Source organism: Ambystoma mexicanum, chromosome 4p (assembly GCF_040938575.1).
Source record: "Ambystoma mexicanum isolate Mex_15411 chromosome 4p, UKY_AmexF1_1, whole genome shotgun sequence".
NCBI classification, from domain to species: Eukaryota; Metazoa; Chordata; class Amphibia; order Caudata; family Ambystomatidae; genus Ambystoma; species Ambystoma mexicanum.
The window spans coordinates 511,559,402-511,581,148 of record NC_090927.1 but is presented as its reverse complement, the minus strand read 5'-3'; the positions used below and the strand labels follow the sequence as shown (position 1 = coordinate 511,581,148).

The following is a 21,747-nucleotide window of genomic DNA, read 5'->3' as shown; positions in this document are numbered from 1 at the left end:
TTGGGGAATTCTGGATCGGGTTTGTGATACCATGTCTGAGATATTTGACTGTGCTATTGTCCCGGACCTGATGACCTGTTTATTCCACAAATTTACGCTACTCCGAAGCAGTTACCATAAACCTGCCAGCCTCTGTATGTTACTTGCCGTTCGATGTATACTACTGCTTTGCTTGAGACATGCGGGTGCCACTGTGGCACAATGGTTACATGCTGTTACATGGGCCTCCGACCAAATTGGAGCGATGGTCTTCTCTTTAACCGGCGAATTGTAAGCCAACCGATATATGGCCTCCTTTCTGCATTTATTTACAGTTGCTACATGGGAACAAGTCTGATACAGAATAGTCAACTGTCTGCTCTAAAACGTATCCTTATCGGTTGACTGGAACCCATAAAGGCCAATGTAGAACGTTGTCTCTACTATCCAATCTGACAATCGTTGTTGTGATGAAATACATAAATGTTGTAGCTAAAAAAACGGTATTGATGTACATTGACCTGTTTTTATGCCCCGTGTTGTAATGTCAAGAACTCGATAAAGAAAGTTTAAAAAATAAATAAAATAAAGAAATCTGGACCAGAACCAGGGCAGCCCTCTAATGGGGAAAACGCCAAAGATCTAGCGCGGATCAGGTCACACTGAGAAAGCATAGGGATAATAACAGTTGGAGATCTATTCTCCTCGGACAGTCTTCTAGCATTTCCAGAGCTGGTGCATGGATTTGAGGTGCACAAAGAGCAGTTCTTTACTTATTCTAGAATAACACGCGCAATGCGATCGAAATGGCCAAGCCTTCGCAGCCCCCCGACAAGGACAGTGTGTTGGGGCTCATATGTGATGTGTCAGAAGGGGGACACAGTGTCCAGGCTGTATTAGGGATTACTGGAGGCCATGCCAAAAAATGTTACCAAAGGGGAGAGCGGATGGCAATCGGATATGGGTAGGATGATGACAGACAGCGAATGGTCAAGAGCACTATTGAACCCGAAAATAACTTCAAGAAACGCTAGACTGAAATGTACCCAATTCTATGTACTACACAAAGCATACATGACGCCCTGACGTCTGTCACACTTCCCGGGCTCTGGGGACAGGGGTTGCCTGAGATGTGGAACAAGGTGGGAATGGGGCACATGTTTTGAGGCATTCCAGTGGTGCAGGTATTTTGACAGGAAATGGAACTAAGACTAAGGAAAGAGGGTATAACCAGATACACTTGGACTCCGGAAGCGTGCCTTCTTGGCATATTTGCACATCCAAGCTGGAGAGCGGACTAATAGACGTGGCCTGGGTACTGGCAGAGAGAAGGATCGCCATGGCGTGCAAGTCAAAGGGTGGCCCATGTATACATTGATGGTGGGAGGACCTATGGAGGCGGTCCTTAGCAGAGGCAGCTGTGTGATATAAGGCCATACAATTGGGGAAAAGGGAAGCCTCAGAGGACGTAATGACCTGGAATGCGTTGGTACAAGCACTGCTTACAAGGCATACAATAGGTGGTATCGCATAGCAATTTGCGATTAAATACTACCGATTTGCGTTTAATTTACTTAATGATGTCACACTACCTGCAACATGATTTGTAGAGCCAATGCTAGGTTTCATTTCACAATAAAGTAGTGCTGTTTAGAGCCTGTTGTCTGCAGAGTGTGCAGGCGAGGAAGAGACACCCCCTTGGGCTGAAACATTGTTTCCATTCATGTACTCATCCCGGACGCCAAACGCACGTTGCTGGTAGCAGAAAGCATTCGCAGAGGAGCACATGAGAGCTGCATTGTTCGTGCATCTCCTGCCCTTTTGTGGACATGGTAGGTTCGAGGGCAGAGGACAGGCAGGGGAATTCACTGAGGCACCAGCACTGACCTGCTCCTTTTGTAGCTGCTGAGGCGAGGGTCATTGCCCATGGTGTGGGGGGGGGGGGCAGGGACGTCCAAAGGGAGTTCTCTGTGCATAGAGGACCATAATTATGTATGTGGTCCCATGGAGGTTGTGTTATAATCGCTCTATAGGGTAAGAGTGTTGTAGAAATGGGATACAGGGCTCCCGAGCTTACCATACACTGTAGAACTTTTGTACACTAGAGCAACACTGTAATGGGTTTGACATTGTAGCATAGAATGTACTTTATTACATGTTCGCTGAAGCTATGCCACCCCGCAATGAGAATTATTAGGACTTACACATAACACACAACATAGGAGTCAACTGCAGAAAAGAAAGCGCGCAGAGAGTCTTGAGTAGGTTCAGACAGCCGTGAGGCAGGCTAATAAAAAGATCCTCACCTGTATCTGCTCCAAGTAACCACTGCAGGGCTGGATCAAGGAGACCCAAGGACTATATAAAAGTGCTTCAGCATATGACATGACCCATGTTAAGTCGTTGAACGTAGACAGCCAAAAGGAGCTTCCTGCCCCAAGGCGGCAACACCATTAATGGGCTAATTGGCGTTGGTCTCCACCTCCTCTCCAGTTTTCTGTAATTCGTGTGCTCACCTTCTGAACTCATGAGCTGGACAACAGCGTTTTAGGGCTCTGCTGCAACAACAAAAAAAGGCTTCACGGTTACATTTCTTTTGTTCTCGGCAACACTTAATATGTGTGAATGACTAGACAATTTGGCGTTTAATGGGACATTTGCAAGTGAAAGACCCTCACAGCACCTATTTCCTACCAAATTGGTCTGCTTACAGCACAATTAAAGGGTATTGGCATAATTGACCTAAAAACATTTGACCTAAAACATTTGATCGAATTCTTTTGACCTTTTTTCAGTCAAATTGAATTAAATATATTTATATATATATATATGGTGGGGTAAGGGCATAAATTAGGTTGAGGGGAAGGGAGGGGTCTTGCTGGGGGTTCCCGCCCGCATTTTAGACCGAAAAAAAGGTCAAATAAATGTTATTAAATATGATTAGGTCAAATATTTTAGGTGAAATAGACCCAAACCCAATTAAAGTGAGTAATACAATTAAATTCCCCTTTACAGATACCTAAGGGTATGATTTTCCCTTTCCTTACCCCTGATAGAGAGAACAAGAAGTTGCCAGCCATAGGGCTGGCATTGTGGCTCTGAACGCGATTAACACCTCATATGCATTGGCAAAATATGCACATTGCCTTTGAAAGGTAATATTGGAGGCTGATGAGCACATCCCTGAAGGAAATATGTCCATTACTACTGGCATTTTATACGCATTGGAAGGATTTCCCGAGAAGGCGGCTACCTAGTTCACGAAATTAGAGGCTAAAATCTTGCGCTCACTCCTTGGTCTCCCTGGGGCTGTATGGGTAGAGGCTATTTGACTAAAACTGGGCCTGCAGTCTCTTATTTCATTATGCAAAATTTCAGTTAGTGAGTTCTGGGCCAAAATTCGATTAGGTTGGCCCAAGGATGGTTCACTTTTAAGTCTTACAATTGAGGCATATGAGGAGGTCTACATGTTGTATGTGGTTCACGGATTTGGAGTGCCTGGTTTATCGACATTGTATAGACATCGGCTTGCCTGGTTTGCCAGAGTCTGTGCAAGCCTATACGTGTCCAAACTTGAAAAGAAAACCAGACTCTTTGATTGTATCCAATCATTGGATCACTTGACAAAGCTGCACAGATATACACTCTATTCCCAACAAGGAATGTTTAGTGAAAGTCTGCATAGCTACTTAAACTGCAAATACCGGCACTGATTCGAGTCGCATTATACTTACGTCTTAAAATATTGCCTGTTTTAGAAAACACTGGGGCCTGGAGGGGTATTCCCTGGGAGGAGCAACTTTGCAACAAAAAGTGGAAACATCTCGCTAGATTATTGCCCAATGTAAAGCACTCAGTCTTTCCTATAAGAAAGGTTACTTAAAATGTAATTCATACCATACTGATCAATTTTGGAGTATGATTGTTAGTGCCGAGTCGCTGGTGGCAATAACTACTGTTCATGTATGGCTACTGGCGATAGTAAGGATCGCTATACCTCCAAATTGCAACCTATAAATATCACTTTTATGAATTATTATTACAATGTATTTCTATATTATGGTATGTATTTGACTGATTTATATTGATTGTAATGTATACTGTTTTTATAAGAAAGTTATTCTATTAATGGTATTGTTTTAGATTTTGTTGATGTATGTACTTTTTTATAGTGTAAACCGTTTGACAATGTTCAACCATATGCACTTCAATAAAAAATTAAAAAATGAATAAAAGGAAAAACAAAAGGAAAAATGAGTGATGGGTTTAAAGCGCTGGTAGAGGATGGGAAGGAAGCAGCATTTCAGTCCCTACAGATGGGTTTAGATACTGCCAACTATGTGGCCAGAGCCATGGGGGACATCCACGTGGTCACACGTGACACGACACGCATGTATGTGAAAGGTTCGAAACGAATGTACAAACAAAATGATTATGCATGCCATTTGACAGAACGCATTATTGTTCTCCAAGGCAGACAAGTCTTTAGAAAAAGTAAAAGAATCTAAAGCTACGGCAAAGTCTCTAGGCTTTGCAGTACAACAGCAGACCAACCTAAGCTTTGCTTCTACAACACCAATCTTCTCCAAAGGCCATGGATATATGCCTATGCCTTTCCAACAGCTTGCACAAAGGGGTAGAGCTTGTTTCTCGGCAGCTAGAGAAGTAGAAAGACAATTCACCAGGCTTGGAAGAGGGAGAAATCATTAAAACGCTCAGAGCCAGAGTACTTCGACAGAAGCCCCAGTGACTTTCCCCCTCTGCATACTCAGCTTGTGGGAGGAAGGATCTCTGGTTCTTGGATACCTGGCAAAGCATTATTTCGGATGCCTGGGTGATGCACTTTATGGCATCCAGGTATTGTCTGCCTTTCGTCCAGAGACCCCCATACCACCCACCCAGTGGATGAGCATTACCCCCAGATCCAACCCTGCTGGAGGAAGTTCTTACTCTTTCTGAAAGTGACAATAAGAGGCAGTCCCCGAAGAAGAAAATGGGGGTTGGTACTCAATATGTTTTGGTTCCAAAGAAAGATGGCGGATTACACCTCATCTTGGACTTTGCAACAAGTTTTATCGAGGCAGAAACATTTCAAGATGGGGATGCTTGTCTACATCCTGCAAGCCATGGAGTTCAAGACTGTCTGGTGTCACTGAACCTTCAGGACGCCTATTTCCATGTATCCATTCATCGGATGCACAGGAAGTTCTTGAGATTTATCATTGGAAAGACGCATTACCAGGTCTGCGTACTTCATTCATGGTTACCTCTGTCTTGAGGGTTTTAACCAGGTTAATGGTGGTGGTGGGGGCCACACCCTGGAGGGAAAACATTAATATCTTCCCCTACCTGTGGATGAAAGCCAGAACCCTAGATCAAGCAATTAAACTCCTGCAGAGCACATGCCTCCTCTTACACATCTTGGGCTTCTGCCTCCACTTCAAGAGATCCCAGGTGACACGTTCTCAGTTTCTGAAAGCTCTTTTGGATTCCTGCTCGGGGAAGGCTTTTCCTCCCAAGGATATGGTGCAAAATATCCATCAGATGGTCAGACTGCATCAGATCTCGCTGTCAGCCCGAGCATTACTAAGCCGTCGATTCCTGTTGAAGTCTTGTATTTTATTGGTCCCACAGGCACAGCTCTGAATGTTATGTTATGTTATTTGGCATTTATATAGTGCCTTATGTATCACTGGTATGATCTCAAAGCGCTGGTAGGTTGAACGCCCCCGTGAACCGCAGTCCAAGTCAGTGTAGAGAGAGAGTGTCATATAGTGCGTGGACGCACCGGATATGTGTGCAACTGGTGTGGTGCATGATAGCTGCTTCTTAGCGGTAGGTGTGGTGCTAAGGAAATCAGTTGGATGTGTTCAGTCTGGAGGGTGGACAACCAGACTGAGTTCTGGCTACGTTAGGCCTGAGGAGACACCTAAAGCTAGCGGTATGTACTCAGCTAGCTGTGTTTTATTAGGATGATGAGGAGTTTGTGGGGTCATGTTAGTATGAGAACAGCTATACCGAATGTGTCATACTAGTGCTGTGTCTAGTTGAGTGATGCTGTATAGGAGAGAGTAAGCGTAGTAGTGTGATATGGTGGTTATCAGTAAAGCACCTGCAACCAGGCACGAGAGCAGGACAGGGGTGGTACATAGCGATATACATATATACAGGGACAGGACAGAGAGGGTAAACATGTGATGGGGATAACATGGGGATACAGGTACTTAGCATATAAATAGCATACATATGAGATACAGGGTTATATTGAGGTATATCCACTCCATCTACTGTGTGCTTGAATCTGCTCAGTTTGCTCTATCCTTTCCATCCAGTCCATCCACTCCATGCACTCCATCTGTTCCATCCACTACATCCGTTCGATCCACTCCATTCGCTTCATCCTTTCCATTCTTTTCCATCATCTCTACTCTTTCATCCACTCGATCCTTCCTATCCACTCCAATCATCCCATCTATTCCTTCCACTTCATCCATTCCATCATTTCCATCCACTCCAACATTTCCATCCCCTCCATCTGTCCTGGGAGGATAGCTCAGGGGTAGTGCGGCTGCCTTGAATGCAAGACGATGCGGAGCACCGCAGGTTCGATCCCCGGGTCCACGCTTAGAAACCTCTAAGTTACACTACTGTTGGAGATTGATAGGTAGCATGTCTGACCTTTTTGCTGTTTCTGAAATAATTTGTTGGCTTTGCTTGATTTTGTGTTCTATGTTTGGCTTTAAGCTGAATATCTTAAATTCTTTTTTAAAAGAACCTTGGATGTTTTTACATCACCATCACAACTCCAACACCTGGATCACTATTGCTAATATGCATCCTATTAGACTTCAGGAGAGGCCATTATCTCTTCAGGTAATGAGCCCTCCTCTACTAGTGTTTGGGGCTGAAGATTACACCTCTTTACTTCCAGGTCAGTCACTTTGAGGAATGCTCAACCCTTTGTCCTTATTTCATTGTGGCATAGTCTCCCCTGACAGCCCTTCCAAACTGTCCTTTTCTGCATCAACGTGGAGGATTTCCCGACCAGGTTAGTGCTTCCTCCACGTTTGTCTGTTTGGTTCCTTTCTCTAATCGACCCTTAAGTCCCCTCCCATCCCAACCCAAGGCCTGTGTTTTTGTCTCCCTCTGTGAAAGACTGAGAAGAAGCTGGCCTTTCCCATCAACATCTAAGTTCAACATGACTTCTTTTTTGGTATATTTGTTCATATCGTACAACGGGTATTCCTGGGCTGCCCACCCAAATCTTACTTACATTTTCTTTCCCTGCGGGTATTTCTGGGGTCCCCGCTTTAGGTGCCTGAACACTCGCCAGTGCAGGCTCGGCAACGCAGACTAAGAGAAGGCTGGAATACTCAGCAGTGCCCTGTTTATGGTTGTTTTGGATTTGGCAGGCTTGCGGTCTGAGCATAACATGCCAGCCTTATGTATTCTGAGGCACGGCAGGCCCCAGTGTCATGGCCACATGACACGGGCCACTATCTTTATCATCTAAAGGGTCCAAATGGACCCAGTCCTGGTGCCTTTGGCGCCAGGTTCATGAGAAAGTGTGCTCTGCACACTTTGTGTCTGGGGCACGTGCATCCAGGCCGTGCGTGGCCATTAGGAAACATTGGGGAGCACGTGCAGCAGTCTCTGGGAGTGGCAAGGTGGAGCCACAAGGCGGGGCCAAAGGGGAGTGGCTGGGACCAGGCTATGTAAGGCAGCTCCACCCGCATGCCAGCACTTCGCGTTAGTCTGCTTTCTGCAGCGTAACGCTTACCGCCGCCTGAAGAGCTCTTACCTGTTTCCAGCTCATCATCTCAACGCGCATCTCGGCAGGTTCCAGTACATCATCTTCAGCGCACACCTTACCTGACTCCAGCCACACCACCGCTTGAAGCGCAGCTTACCGGACTCCAACATTTCATCTTAGCGCGCAGCCTACCTGACTCCAGCAACACCATCGCCGGACGTGCATCTTGCCTGTCTCCTGCAATCCCATCGTCGGCAGCGCCTCGCATCTTACCTGATTCCCATTGTCATCAGAGTCGGGGCGCATCCTCACCTGTTTCAGACGGCTAGCTACGCGGGAGCTCTTTTTCTCGTCCAGCATCCTCACGGATCCATCCATCCAGTAATTGCTGGCAGGTCTTCGGATATCCGCTTCCTGTCTGACGCCGCGTGGCCATTCCTGCAAGAGAAAAAGACACACAAGGTTAGAGACTGCATAAATATCTTACGCTTGGCCGCGCAACACATACGCCTTGCGTTTGACCTTGAAAACCAACTTACCTTCTAATTGGGAGCTCGGCAATCCCCTCTGGCACCATTTGGACTCACTCCCAACACCGCGACTCCGCGTGGCCATCTTCACACCTATTGGGGAGAGAAAAGACATTACAACGTTTACGGATAATAATCACGGGAAAAAGACATTGCAAAAGGATACAGACAATAATCATTGTTAAGAACACTTACCTTCAAAGTGGTACGGTCACAGCCGGTCTGGGCTGCCACACACACACGGACCAGTGAAGCAACTAGGTCCATCAGAGGCGCCCCTGCTGATGAGAAGCAGGATGGAGAGCTCACCCTCACAAGAAAACATGTGAGACTATATGGGTAAACGCATGCTCACCTCATTCTGGAACAAAGGGTTCGAGGGAAATCGTAATCCAACCACAGCATTCTCACTGCCTCTCGTATTCTCTCAGGGGCAGTGCCAGCAACCAGAGCAGCCCACACTACAGCAGCTGGGGAAGGAGTCCGATCCAGGGGAGCCAAGTCCAGGGAGGGCTCCAACCGTGCCCCAATGTCCCCGCAGAGACCAGGTGAGTGTAACACCCAGTAGGAGCATTAGGATCACTGCAGGGTAGGATCGGGCTCAGTGCTCCATGTCAGGCGCAACAGCGACCCGCTCGGAGCAGAACTTTCTCCACTGGCATGACGCGAGCCAGGCTCCGGGCACTGGCAAGGTTTCTTGTGTGTGTGTGTGTGTGTGTTTAAGTTGCGCAGATTTCACACAAGAAAACCTTTGAAATTCAGAGGATGTGGGATGTCATGACCAGCTTAACTCAGTGTGCTCCCGTTGATGTTCCCCATAATTCCATTTTGTATGTTATTGTGTATCCTTTCTCTCATAATATGTATGTGCTCATGGGCTTTGCAACGGGAATACGCCGAGTTAAGCTGCTCATGACTTCCCACATCAGCTAAATTTCAACGGTTTTGTTGGGTTCAATCTGCACAACATAACTGAACTGTAACTAAGGTTTTTTTCTGTGAATTTCAAGGGTTTTGTTATACCATCGTTTTTTCTTTTCGGGCCTTCAGCTGTGTCCACTGTATATTTTAAAACATTAACAGGGCTACGGCACATGTATTTCGGGTATACTAGCCACGGCCTTTGGCCATGGCCACTGTATATTTTAAAACACTACCGAGCCACTCGCCAGGCTCTTTGGCTGTGGCCATGGTGTCATCAATGACATTTGTGATGTCATCTTTGATGTCCTGGGTGTTAGTCTTAGCAGTGCACGGTAGTGGCGCAAGTTATGGTTGCTTAGCTGACCATAACTGGCTAATTTCAGGGGTTTTTCCGTTTTAATTTGAACTATAATGGGGAGGTGGAAACGTTTTTTTTAGTGAAGTGCACAGGTATTTGGTAGGGCAACTTAACCATAACGTCCCCTTAACATTTTTTTTGTAGTGAATTTTACAGGTTTTTGGAAGGGGAACTTAATGGTAAGATTGTGTTAATGAAGTTGGTGTGCTGAATATACACTGTTGTCATGTGATTTTGGGAGAAATGTAGTATAATGCACGTACTTGATGTACATGTATCATAGAACATACAGAACCCCCTCCCTATTGATATTAGAAAGACGGACTGAGCGCCTGTTTGCGGACGGGGCGGACGAGGTCAACAGTACCCAAACAGGCAGGAGGTATCTGAAAATGTACTATTTTCTTACACAAAAAATGTTGAACTTAGAAAAAGGACAGGAAGACATTGTAAGTATAAAGAAATAAAAAAGGAAACCTGAACGTGTGAAATGAAAAAGATGCATTTAACAGCCATGTACAATTAAATGGATGGTACCATTTTAAAAAAAAAAGGAAAAAAAAAAAGAAGGCCTCCAGCGTAATTACTTCACAGAAACTCTGCAGCCTGGACCCGACAGTGGACAGACGCAGTAGGACGAAGGGAAATAACATGAAAATAGTAAGTGAAGGTCATTTTTTTGTAAGTGTGTGTATTTATTTTGGGATGTGGTGCAGAAATAATAATGCATTTCTGTTGTTTTGACACAGAAATGACGAGTACTTTGGAGTGGTTGGAAGAGTACTTTCCGCATGGGGAAATGTCGGAAGAGAGCAATAGCAATGGTACACAACACTCTGCGTATGCAAAGTAATGGGCAGTATTTTATGGGCATTTAATAGATATATATTTCTTTTTTAAAGACAAAGAAAGAAAAGAAGAAAGGCCAACAAACGAGACAGAAGAAGACAGGATGAAAAGGATTGAGCTGAAAATGGACACGTTGAATGAGAATTTTAAAAGTCTAAGGGAGTTTGTGGAGGACTGTGTGAGAGGGAAAGTACGTTACCACTGTCCCACTTGTACCTGCCCCCCTTCTCCATTCCCTAGTGAACCATCCCCAAACCTTCAAGAAGAAAATGGACGTTTTGATGAAACATCCATCCCTTCTTCTCCTCACAAATCTCCCCCTCATAACCAGCCCGTGTTGAATCCTAATTCCCTTATATGTGTGTCAGTATCTGCTTCCCCCGGGAATTCTTTGGAAGGAAAGGTGTGTGTGTTTTTGGAATGTTTTTGTATAGTAGTTGTAGTTAAAGAGGTTGAGGAAAAATTATTTTTATTAAAAGACGTAAAATGTTCGCGAACAGCGCGTCTGTTCGACCTATCGGTAAGGAATGGAATGTGGATGTTGTGAAGGCAGTACACCTACCCTTACTAATGTCAAGTGCGATGGAGTTGATTGACGGCACCATCTGTGCAAGTTGTATGTACATGAACAGAAAGGGGCGTCCTAAGGATGTTATAACTCGCCGTACCGCTGGCAAACGAGATAAAACATGTTCGTAGAATACACCAGGTGTCCGGGATGGAAGTGAATGAGCAAAATGGGAGTGTGTTAATGACAGTATACCTGTCCGTATGGTCTGCAGGCAAGATGGTGGCGTCCGTAGAACAGGCGCGGTGGCCGGCAAGTTCGTAGCCAAACAAAATGGAGGTGTCCTAAGGACAGTGGACCTGTCCGTACAGTGAGCATATCATGTACGCACATGCGCAGTACAACCATAAGTAACGCGAACATCGCGCCTGACCTTAACTGTCCGTCTCACTTGTGTCGCACTTTGAATTAGTTTGAGAACCCAAACACTGTCCTTGGGACACTTGCAGAAATGCGCAAGTTTGTTGGTCTGCATTTGCTGTCCAGCGGACACCCATTTCTGTCGTGGATGTGTTCAGGACGTCATCATGTGACCGCACCCACACTTTGCGTGTGGACTAATTTGCGCAGTTAGTGTGCTTCCGCAACAGTACAAAAGGAACTTATGTACACAAGGCAATTTATTGTACAGTCTAAAAATATCATTTCACATATCCCAGACAATAGCTTACCTGTGGACATGTGTAAAATTTTCGGAACACTTTTCAATGAGGAAGGTCACTTTATTGTACTTCTAACTATAGCAGATTGAGGTGTACTGCCTTTACTGCTGTAGTGACCAAAAGGAAAGTAATCGGTATGGCATCCATGGCTGCTATTGTTTCATTAGCCTCTGCACCACCCCCAAACGTGCCACCACCACCACCTCCCCAAGGGCCAGCAGAGAGATATACGGGTGAGGATGTAGAGATCCAGGAAGAAGAGGAGGAAGAGAATGAGGTGGAGGAACTCCGCACTACAAGCACTCGCCGGGAGTCATGGGTGTGGCGGTTTTCTGTGTATGGGAACGTACCAAAAGCATGTGCGAACCTGGTGAGCTGTAACCAGTGCCAGGTGGTGCAGAGTCGCGGGAGACCTGGTGCGTACAGCTTTGGTACGACAACCATGAAGCGACACCTCACTTCGTTCCACAGTGCGGACATTCGCAAGGTGGTGCCATGTGAAGAGCGTTGTCGGTTGAGTTCCTCCACAGCATCCTTCGTTTCCAATGCTCCCACCACAAGAGACACTCCTGTGGGGGAGCGGCTCCCTCCAGCTGCCTCACAAGCCATTCGCGATGCTGTTGACCCTTACCTTTCAAAAGGTGACAATAGTGTGTATGTATTGTGATGCAGTACTCTGCAGGGGGGAGAGTTTTCGAAGTGCTTTTGAGGCTATGGTCACGGAGCACCAGAAGATCTGCTCCTTACCTAAGTGAAGCTCACCCTATATCTTTCTCTGTGCACTTGCCCTGAGGTTGGTGTCCCTTCCGTACCCTCCTTTGTCCTCCTCTCCTAGTGTGTCGTGTGGTCAAAAGCAAGAAAGTGGAAAACAACAAAAATAAAAAAAGGCTCTTTTCAGAGACGCCTTTCTCAGTTTAACAATAGAACTATAAAGTGACCGATGTAGGCCCCGGCGCATTCGTGAGAAAGTTTGCGGACAGTCATAGGACACACAAAAAAGGAGGGTGCAAGCGGACCAAACCCAATTAAGTGGACGCTGGGAGTAAGTGGTGGCTCTGAAAAGAGCCTTTTGGTGGTGTGGTGTGTGGGTCAAAAACTGGATTGGATAAAACGGATTGTCACATAGGTTATTGTGAATGCAAAAGAGGTTGCAATGCATTTTGTACATTGCGAAGAAAAATCTGATTGCCAGCATATGTGAGATGGTCTCCATCTCTGCGGAAAATGAAAGAGCTGTGAAATAAAATGTTTTCATTGTAGAATGAGGACATGCCAACATCTCTTAGAAAGGCACAAACAGCCTTATTCACATTGCGCCTCGCTTTCTCAATTAGTGGACCAAATGCAGAAGAACGCAGCCATATTTGTCTTTGTGCAATACGGGAAAAAAGTATGTGACAGTTTGGAAACATGTCCATGACCTTCGCAAGTCCTTCCTTCATTGCAAATTGCAAAGAAATTCCAGAGACATGGCCTAAACTGTTGCCTCCGCAATGAATGATAAGTATACCTGGAGGACGCTCTGTCAGTAAAGTAACACAGAGAGGTACCAAGTCTAGCCACCTCATGCCACGCACGCCATGCCAGTGCACTTCCACATGAGGAAATCTGAGATCTGCAATGTATCCATGGGTCTCCCAAAATCCAGATAATCTGTTTTCGAGCATGCAGAGCCATGGCTGTGTGGTCTCCTGTCAGGGAGAAGACGGTCTTACTGAATCTCGCCGTTCAGAACACACCTACTGAACTTTATTGGCCAATCCCTAGCTCCACTCATTCTCATTTGCATGCGTCTCCACCCCAGAATCTCTGTTGGTGATGTGTGCAGCCTGCAAACTTCCACCATATCCACGGACGTGCATGGGATCAGAGCATGACGACGGTACATTAAAGTATTATTCCCCTTTTTCCCCTTTAAGGCGGGCTCTGAAAAGAGCCGTTTTGTTTTGTTTTTTGGGCAGATGCCTTACAGACATCTGTTATTTTGTTTATTTTTTTGTATTTTTTGTGCTTACTGTACTCCTACAACCTTTACAGAACCTTCTCTAAAGCAAGCCTTACATTCCAAAAGAACATGGCATTTCCCAAAGAAGATAGTGCAACACCATCTGCTTCAAAATAATCTGAATTACTTGGAACAATGTTATCGTGGCTGCAGAAAAACATACCAGCTCGTAACATGAAAGCAAGCATGCCGCGATTGATGATACACCTCCCAATACTTTGATCTGGACAGAAAACATAATTGTTGTCCCATTTTACTCAAGGGAGTAAACCAGAAAAAATTACTTTCGTTGTTGGGAAGATGTTCATGAGTGCTTCAACCAAATGTCCCAAATCAGCCAACAAACTACGTGAACTCACGTAGCCCAAATGGCAAGCACCGTAGTGCAAAAGTACCACATGAGGAGTGGTCATCGTACGCATGTCTCTGCAAACTTGCAGAATTGCCGTAGCATTGGCATCTCTGTCAGCGATCTACACCACCTCCACTCCTCTCACATCGAAATGGTGTGCCACATGCCTAGTCTCCGCATAGTGTTGTAAGCCATGGACCAAAAATGTCTCTAAGCACCAAATCCTTGAGCCTCTCCACCTCTGCCATCTTCAGTATACACACAGTCTTTCGACACAAAAGACTAATGTGAACATCTGATTGGTTGATGCCTACAGTCCGCTTTCCATGCAGGATTTGCTGTAGAAACCCGTATGTGACACGCCCTACCCGCGGACAAGCATTGCCTACGTGCGGCACGTAGCTCTTACCCAGTCCTTCTACCATTTCCACATCGGTAGCAAATCGAGTCCCTCATTGGACGCAACTAAGCACAGTCAAACAACCATCCACCAATCACATTGAACATCGCTGAATCTAACTACGTCATCAACATTGCGCACTTCAAATGTACTGTTGATGACTCTGACTGGAAGTCGCATATCATTGCAAAGCACCTACTTCACAAACTACTGTGCAAGTGTTGTGGATTTCTTCATGCAGCTCCATGCATGCGCACATGCATGAGTATAGAGTACAGGTATGCATATTTTAATCGGAGAACATGTGCAACCCTTATGATGTAATTTAAATAAAGTAATGCTGCAAAATGTGCATAGGCAATACATACCAACGCTCCCCCTTTAAAGTGCAAGATGTCCGATTTATCATTGACAAACCGCACGACTTACTGTCTTCCGCATAACCTATATATACGTTACAAGCATGCCTATTTAGGGCGGAACTCGATTTTGCATTACAAAATGTCGGAGTTGTCTCCTGTGTACGGCCTACAGTAATGGTACTTGCAATGTGATGTATGAGAAAAATAAGCGCTCCCGATTGCTGTGGTGACATCTCCCTCTGAGGGTCTTCCGATGTGTCGGCATTGTGCTTATAATCTGAAAGTAGAAACATTTTTCACATCTACTATTATGCCCTATCGCTTACAAACATCTCTCCTATAGATAGTATACCTTTTAAAAAAACAAGGCATTACCATAACCTTAAAATTGTTCTCAATTCCGAAGGACTTGCAAGTAACCTATCGCAAGTAACATACAAAAGCAGCACAGAGTGAAGTGCACACGTGCACTGCGTTAAAATATGAAAGGAGAATGCTCTGACGAAAGATGCACAATTAATGTGTGCAGTATAATCACTGCTGTAAACACACAAAGTAATTAATGTTTTTTTTTCAATCGCAGTGAAACCTACTCTCCTGAGAATCAACAGCATCTACACTGCAAATGACATATCCGAAGAAACCTGGTCATTTCGCAAAACAAAAAGTAAGCACAGTACTGACTTTATATTGTAACTATTCCTCAAAGAGGCTCCGTGGGTTATTTATTTAATTTGTACACCAAAGCAAACATTGATTTCTGAACCCTTCTACCTACAAATACCCATTTATTAAACCGAGAATAACAGGCACAATGGCTCACAAATCCCTGTGTTTGGAACTCAAATAACATACAGAATCATTAGAAGGTTAGTTCTAGAAAAGAAGTTGCTGTTTCAAGTTTATGGCATTTCGTTGACTAATAATGCTTCTCGTCACCACTAGGCCACTTTGTACTGTCATCTGAAGCACAATGTAATAGTATACAAACAGTAAAGGATCCTTACCAAATCATTGTAAGAGTCCAATGCACATTCACACACCAAGAGCTTCCCCATTAGACTCATTCACACATGCACACAGCACACATACATTGAACAACAGACCAAAGCATGCCTTCTTTTTTTCAACAGACACCAAAGAATGCCTACCAAAAAGCAACTTCGTAGAAAGGAACGCAGAAGTAGAGCAAATAAAAATAAGTGTTCAATCTAAGCATCCATCTCTAGTAGAGCTTGTAGAGAACGTTAGAACAAACCAGCTAATGCAGTCATTTAGCAAAACAAAGGAAGCTTCAACTACCGAAACTTTACCTCCTCCATCAAAATGTGTAGCAAAACACAAAAAGCGTGGCAAAAAAACGGCTACCAGTACAGCTAACAAGAACCCATAGTAAAAAAAGTATTTTAGCAAAAATGTTTCGTCACAGAGTGCTTCAGAATCTACTAAGAAGAGGACCGAAATCATCCTCACCCCTTAAAACTTGCCGTAGGAAGTTAATCGTACAAGCTCTCGTGGAGTGTGCAATCCTTCTCAAAAGGAAATTGTTTATATTAGTGTTAAGTAGGATGGAAGCACTAACAAAAGTAAGTACCAAACTACAAAAGAAACTCAGCAATAAACGGAATGTGAACAAAAATTATTTCTTAAATGTGTATGGAGGTGAATGGAGTCACACAACAACCACAGACACATATTTTAATGAGGAAGCATACAAACAAAATCAAACAAACACAATTGCCCTCCATAGCAGTGGACGAGGGCATGAAAAAATCAATAGTACCATCATGGAACAAGAAACACTGCTTACAAAAGTATCCCATGAAAACTCTGAAATACATCTCGATTCGACAGAACCACACCGTCCAGTATACAAATGGCCGTGCACATCAATGTGTGCCATTCCAAACAAAGCTTTCAAATCTTTACGTCAGTTCCTCAATCTGTATGTAAAAGGGAAAGACAAAAGTAAAATGAAAGTGCTGCAAAATATGGATATTTGTTCAGTGCACAAATACACAGGACTACAAGGACATTCATTAGCCTGCATTTCTGGGCCTATTTGCAAAAGCACCTTCCATGATATCAAAAGGATATCAGTACGTCATTCAAATGTAAGAAATCTAGTGTATAAAATATACTATGCAAAAAGTCCAGCTTCAGAATTAGGCAATTTGAATAACACTCTTCTGCATGGTACACCCAAATACTTACAAGAAGAAATTGACCGTATTCAGAGAAAGTATTTTGGAAGTGAAAGCCACTTACAAAATGCAATAGTTTTAGAGCATAACAGCAACAAATCTGCACATTGCAACCTTCTATTACACACATACAGAAAAGAAATACTAAAATTGAAAAGAGCATTGACTGAAGTACCAAACCATGTGTGTGTGTGTGTGTTTCCGCAAAACGTGTTCCAAAAGGAACACAAGAAATGTGGACATAGCATACAAAATAGAAGACAATGAATATTCCAAATGGTTTGAATTAGCTCTCGTCCTTCTAGCAGAAAACAAATATGAAGTAACTGAATGCCTAATACGTTCCAGTTACTGTACTACAAAATTAGACAACAACCACACTGCTTCACGTGCTATTACAAATAATTTGGAATTGTTCCCACTACCAAAAATGCTGCAACAACTCAATTTGTATGAGAGCATCATAATTCAAACAGTTCACCCATTTCAAGCAATTATACGCCTTCATCCAAAAACAGCAAAATTACCTCCCTCTGAATTGGTGAAAGGCATTTGTGGCAAAGTAGTTTATTTGCCATTAGATCTAACCGAAAATGTACACACTCTAGGAGTGCAACGTTCAATAGAGCATTCTTTAATAGTCTTGGTAAATGGTGTACCAACGAAAGACAAACAAATTTGGCAACAACTGGTGGATTTACATAAAGTTAGACAAGCATTGCAATATCTAAAAGACAATAACGAGTACTACAAGGAAATAAATATTGAAGAAAGCTTAAGGGAAACAACTGAAATAATTCAAGAGCCATCAGAAACTGGACAATTTGAACTTCTGGATCCTGATACAGTATCCACTCTTTTGGACCAGTACACAATTCATCCATTGCATTCCAATAAAAGCATAGATGAAGCACTAGAAACTTACCAAATGCGACAAACCAAAGGTTCACCAATGAGTACATGGGAAGAAAGTATAGAAGCACATGCTTTTCCACTGCTATTCCCTACTGGCAAAGGTGGAAGATATGATGATAGACCCACTCAGATTGGGGCATCTGAATATCGCTCATTATGAATGTATTAGCAAGATCCCAGATTTAGACAAAATGTGGAATACATATTCCACCTACTCTATGAAAGTGAATTAGCAACGCTATGTTACAGAGTTGCACACATTTTGAAATCTGGAACCCACTTTCAAAATGTCAGCTACGCAGTTAATTCAAAAAGTACAGGAAAAAGATGAGGTTTTACAATCAAGTATAACACATTTGTTTGCAAACATGCGTGGTACAAAGGAATACTGGTTCCGATGGCACGGAGACGTGTGTTGTATGATCAGAAACCTTGGACCACCGACTTGGTTTGTTACACTAAGTTGTGCAGAATATCCATGGGAAGATTTACATGAGTTCCTACGCATAGCAAACAGTAACAAAAGCAACATAGGTATATTAACACCTGGAGAACTTTGCTCTCTAGATCCAGTCAATGTGTCAAGATATTTCCATCATCGTTTCATTGCCATGCTGCACTTTATTTGCAATAAAACTGTTCCTCCCCTTGGAGAAGTGCAACACTTCTTTTGGAGAAAAGAATATCAAGCGAGAGGAGCACCACATATTCACTTGCTGTTATGGATCAAAGGTGCACCTAAATTTGGTCACGACAGTGATAGCACTGTTTTGCAGTTTATCCAAAAATATGTCACTTGTGAAATCCCTTCACAACAGACACATAGTGAGCTGCTTGGGCAGATTTTACATTTTCAAAGACACAAATGTGGCAAATATTGTCGCCACAAATACAAAAACAAAGGTAAATACTACACCAAATGTTACAGAAACAGGTGAAGTAAACAACTTCATGTCTTCAGTTCGACATAGTGTTCAAGGTAAATCACCTAAGAACACGTATTACATAAAAAGAACAGAAGAATCAAAATATATCAATGATTACAATGCAATCATTGCCCTCTTATGGAATGCAAACATAGATGTGCAGTACATTGCAGACAATTCTACTGCTGTTGCACGATATGTTACAGCCTACTTAACAAAAGCAGAAAAAACAGAGCTTCAAGACCTCTGAGATGACCTAGCATCAGACAAAACACTATCACAGAAATTGTACAGCCTGGGCATAAAAATGCTCTCTCATAGAGAATGTTGCGACTATGAAGCAGCAGATCGTTTAACCGGTACTGCTTTGTATGGAAAATCAGACAACATAATATGGCTACGTGTTGGTCCTGCTAAATCTAGAAAAAGAGTTCTGAAATCATATGAAGACATAGAAACAATTGCCAGAAAGGATCCCAACAGCCAAGACATTCTAAAAAACAATTCACTGGACACATACTATCCGAACAGGAGTAGCACTTTGGAAAGCATGTGTCTATACCACATAGCTCAAAACTTTGCATACAAAAATAATATAAAACCCGATGAAAGCAAAGGTAGATATAGAGTGACCGATTGTGAAGGGAGCTTAGTGAAACTTACCAAACGAAGCTTAATTAATCATGTAAAATGATCATTAAAAACTCCTCAACAGAAATAACCATATTACATGTCTCTGTTACAACTTTTTAAACCATGGAGAAAAGAGGAAGACATACTAGATAACTATGACTGCTATGAAGATACGTTTAAAGCAAATGAAAGCGCTATCACCGATGTGAACTTTACGCAGCACAAAACAATGTTACACAATGAGCAGCAACAGGAAGAGAAACTTCAGTCCCAACTAGATAAGGACTCTCCTGACAGTAGTCAACCTTCTGTAACAGGAAGTCAAGAACCACTAGGACAACCACTAATAGCAAATGAGGCAGAAGTAGCTATGGCAGAAGTAGAAAAGACCATGTATCAGTATCAAGAAGATACACAAGACTTAACTGTACAACAAGCAAAACTTAACAAAGATCAGCGCACCATTTTTGAAGACGTAACTAAAGAAATTGTACATGGTGTACAACACGAAAATAAAGAATGTACCTGCCAAAAATACAAACCTATACTGCTGTACATGAGTCGTGAAGCTGGATCAGGAAAAACATTCTTAATTCAAATCAGCAAGTTCCTTCAACAATTGACAAACGACAAACTGTCAGCTGTTGTAACGGCCCCCACAGGTTTAGCTGCCTACAAGATAGGCAGTGTCACTTTACACCGATTACTATTGCTTCCAGTAGAGCATCAAAATAAATTGGACTATTACAAACTTTCTGCAGAAGCTGCAATGGAAGTACGCAAAGTATTGAAACAAATGAAAATGCTACTAATAGATGAAGTGAGCATGGTCTCCAACCTAATGTTGGCTTTGTTTCACCTCAGATTGCAAGAAGTACTTAAAAGTAACAACAAAGAACTATTTGCAGGGAAACACATTATCGTTTTCGGAGATCTACAATTGACACCAGTGAAAAGTGAACCTATTTTTAAAACCGTAGGCCACAAACTCTGCCGTAAAACTGTTGGCAGCATAGGAAATGTCAACCTTTGGCAACATTTCAAATACAGAGAATTAACAGAGAACATGCGGCAATCTGCAGATCTCACTTATGCCAATATCTTAAAAAGTATTAGAGTTGGTGTACTATCACAAGAAGCACAAGCAGTATTGAAAACCCGGCACATTCATGCACTTTATGGCGATAATGCATGTGCAACTGATGTTATGGGACAAATTGCGCACAAAAATGTCAATTGTATGGCCTTAATGCCAACTCTTGCAAGCTTATTTCAGATTCAATGAAACAATGTTAAATAAATAAATGCAACCAATAATTGAAATTAGCGCCACAGACAAACCAGACGTACATGGTATAACAGTACCCATGTGTGAGCAAGCCACAACAAAACTAAATAGTTTAGAAAATTCAATCTCCAACACAGCGGGGTTGGAAAAAATATTAAAATTATCCTTAAATTGTAGAGTAATGCTTAAACGTAACCTTGACGTCAAGCAAGGTCTAGTTAATGGAGCACTGGGTACAGTTGTTGGCTTTCAATCATACCCACATGACAGCAACATTCAGTATGTCAATATTAGCTTTGATAAACTCAGAAGTGAAAAGGATAGGACGCTCAATTGCTTGATTCCTTCTCTTCAAAGACATGTATGTACGTAAGGAGCAATTTTCTCTAACTCTTGCATATGCAGTTACCATTCATAAATCCCAAGGTCTAACCCTAGACAAAGCATTGATATAGGAAACAGTCTTTAAAGAAGGCATGAGCTACGTAGCATTATCACGCTTACATACACTTGACGGTCTATTGCTAATGAACTTTGATGCAAGTAAAGTCAAGGCTGATATTCCTTGCATTCTAGAATACAATAGACTGTGTTCATTGTACACCCCCCATCTGAAACAATATCCTGTTCCAGATAAAGTGAAACGTGGTAAAAGAAAACTAAATCAAACAGAAATGCAACAGAATCCAACAGCAAATCCCTCAAAGAAAACAAAAGAAGCTAAAGTGTCATCAATTACCACAAACAAAGAAGAACCTATTAGGGAATGTAAACCAGGTACGTCTTCAGAGAAGGAACAGAAACTCTGAAAAATGCACTCAGATACAGAACTAGCTGGTCCATTCAAATTTCCAAATTAAACTGGGGGAAGTTGCTATGCAAATGTAGCAATGAATATTCTATTTCAATTGCCACCCATTGTTAACAATATTTACTTATACAGTACAGACCAATTGTGTTTGCAAATGTAAGTGCTTCATAGAAATGCGACAAACAATCCTGACAACACATGCAGTGTTCATGGAATAAGGCAAGAATT

At 42.9% G+C, this 21,747-nt stretch overlaps 1 protein-coding gene across 1 annotated transcript in view; it reads left to right on the top strand.

The window, feature by feature from the left end:
• TRAPPC12 (trafficking protein particle complex subunit 12) overlaps nt 1-21,747 on the top strand; it is a 1,223,059-nt gene that overhangs the window by 1,192,727 nt on the left and 8,585 nt on the right. The gene's annotated exons all lie outside the window — the stretch shown is intronic.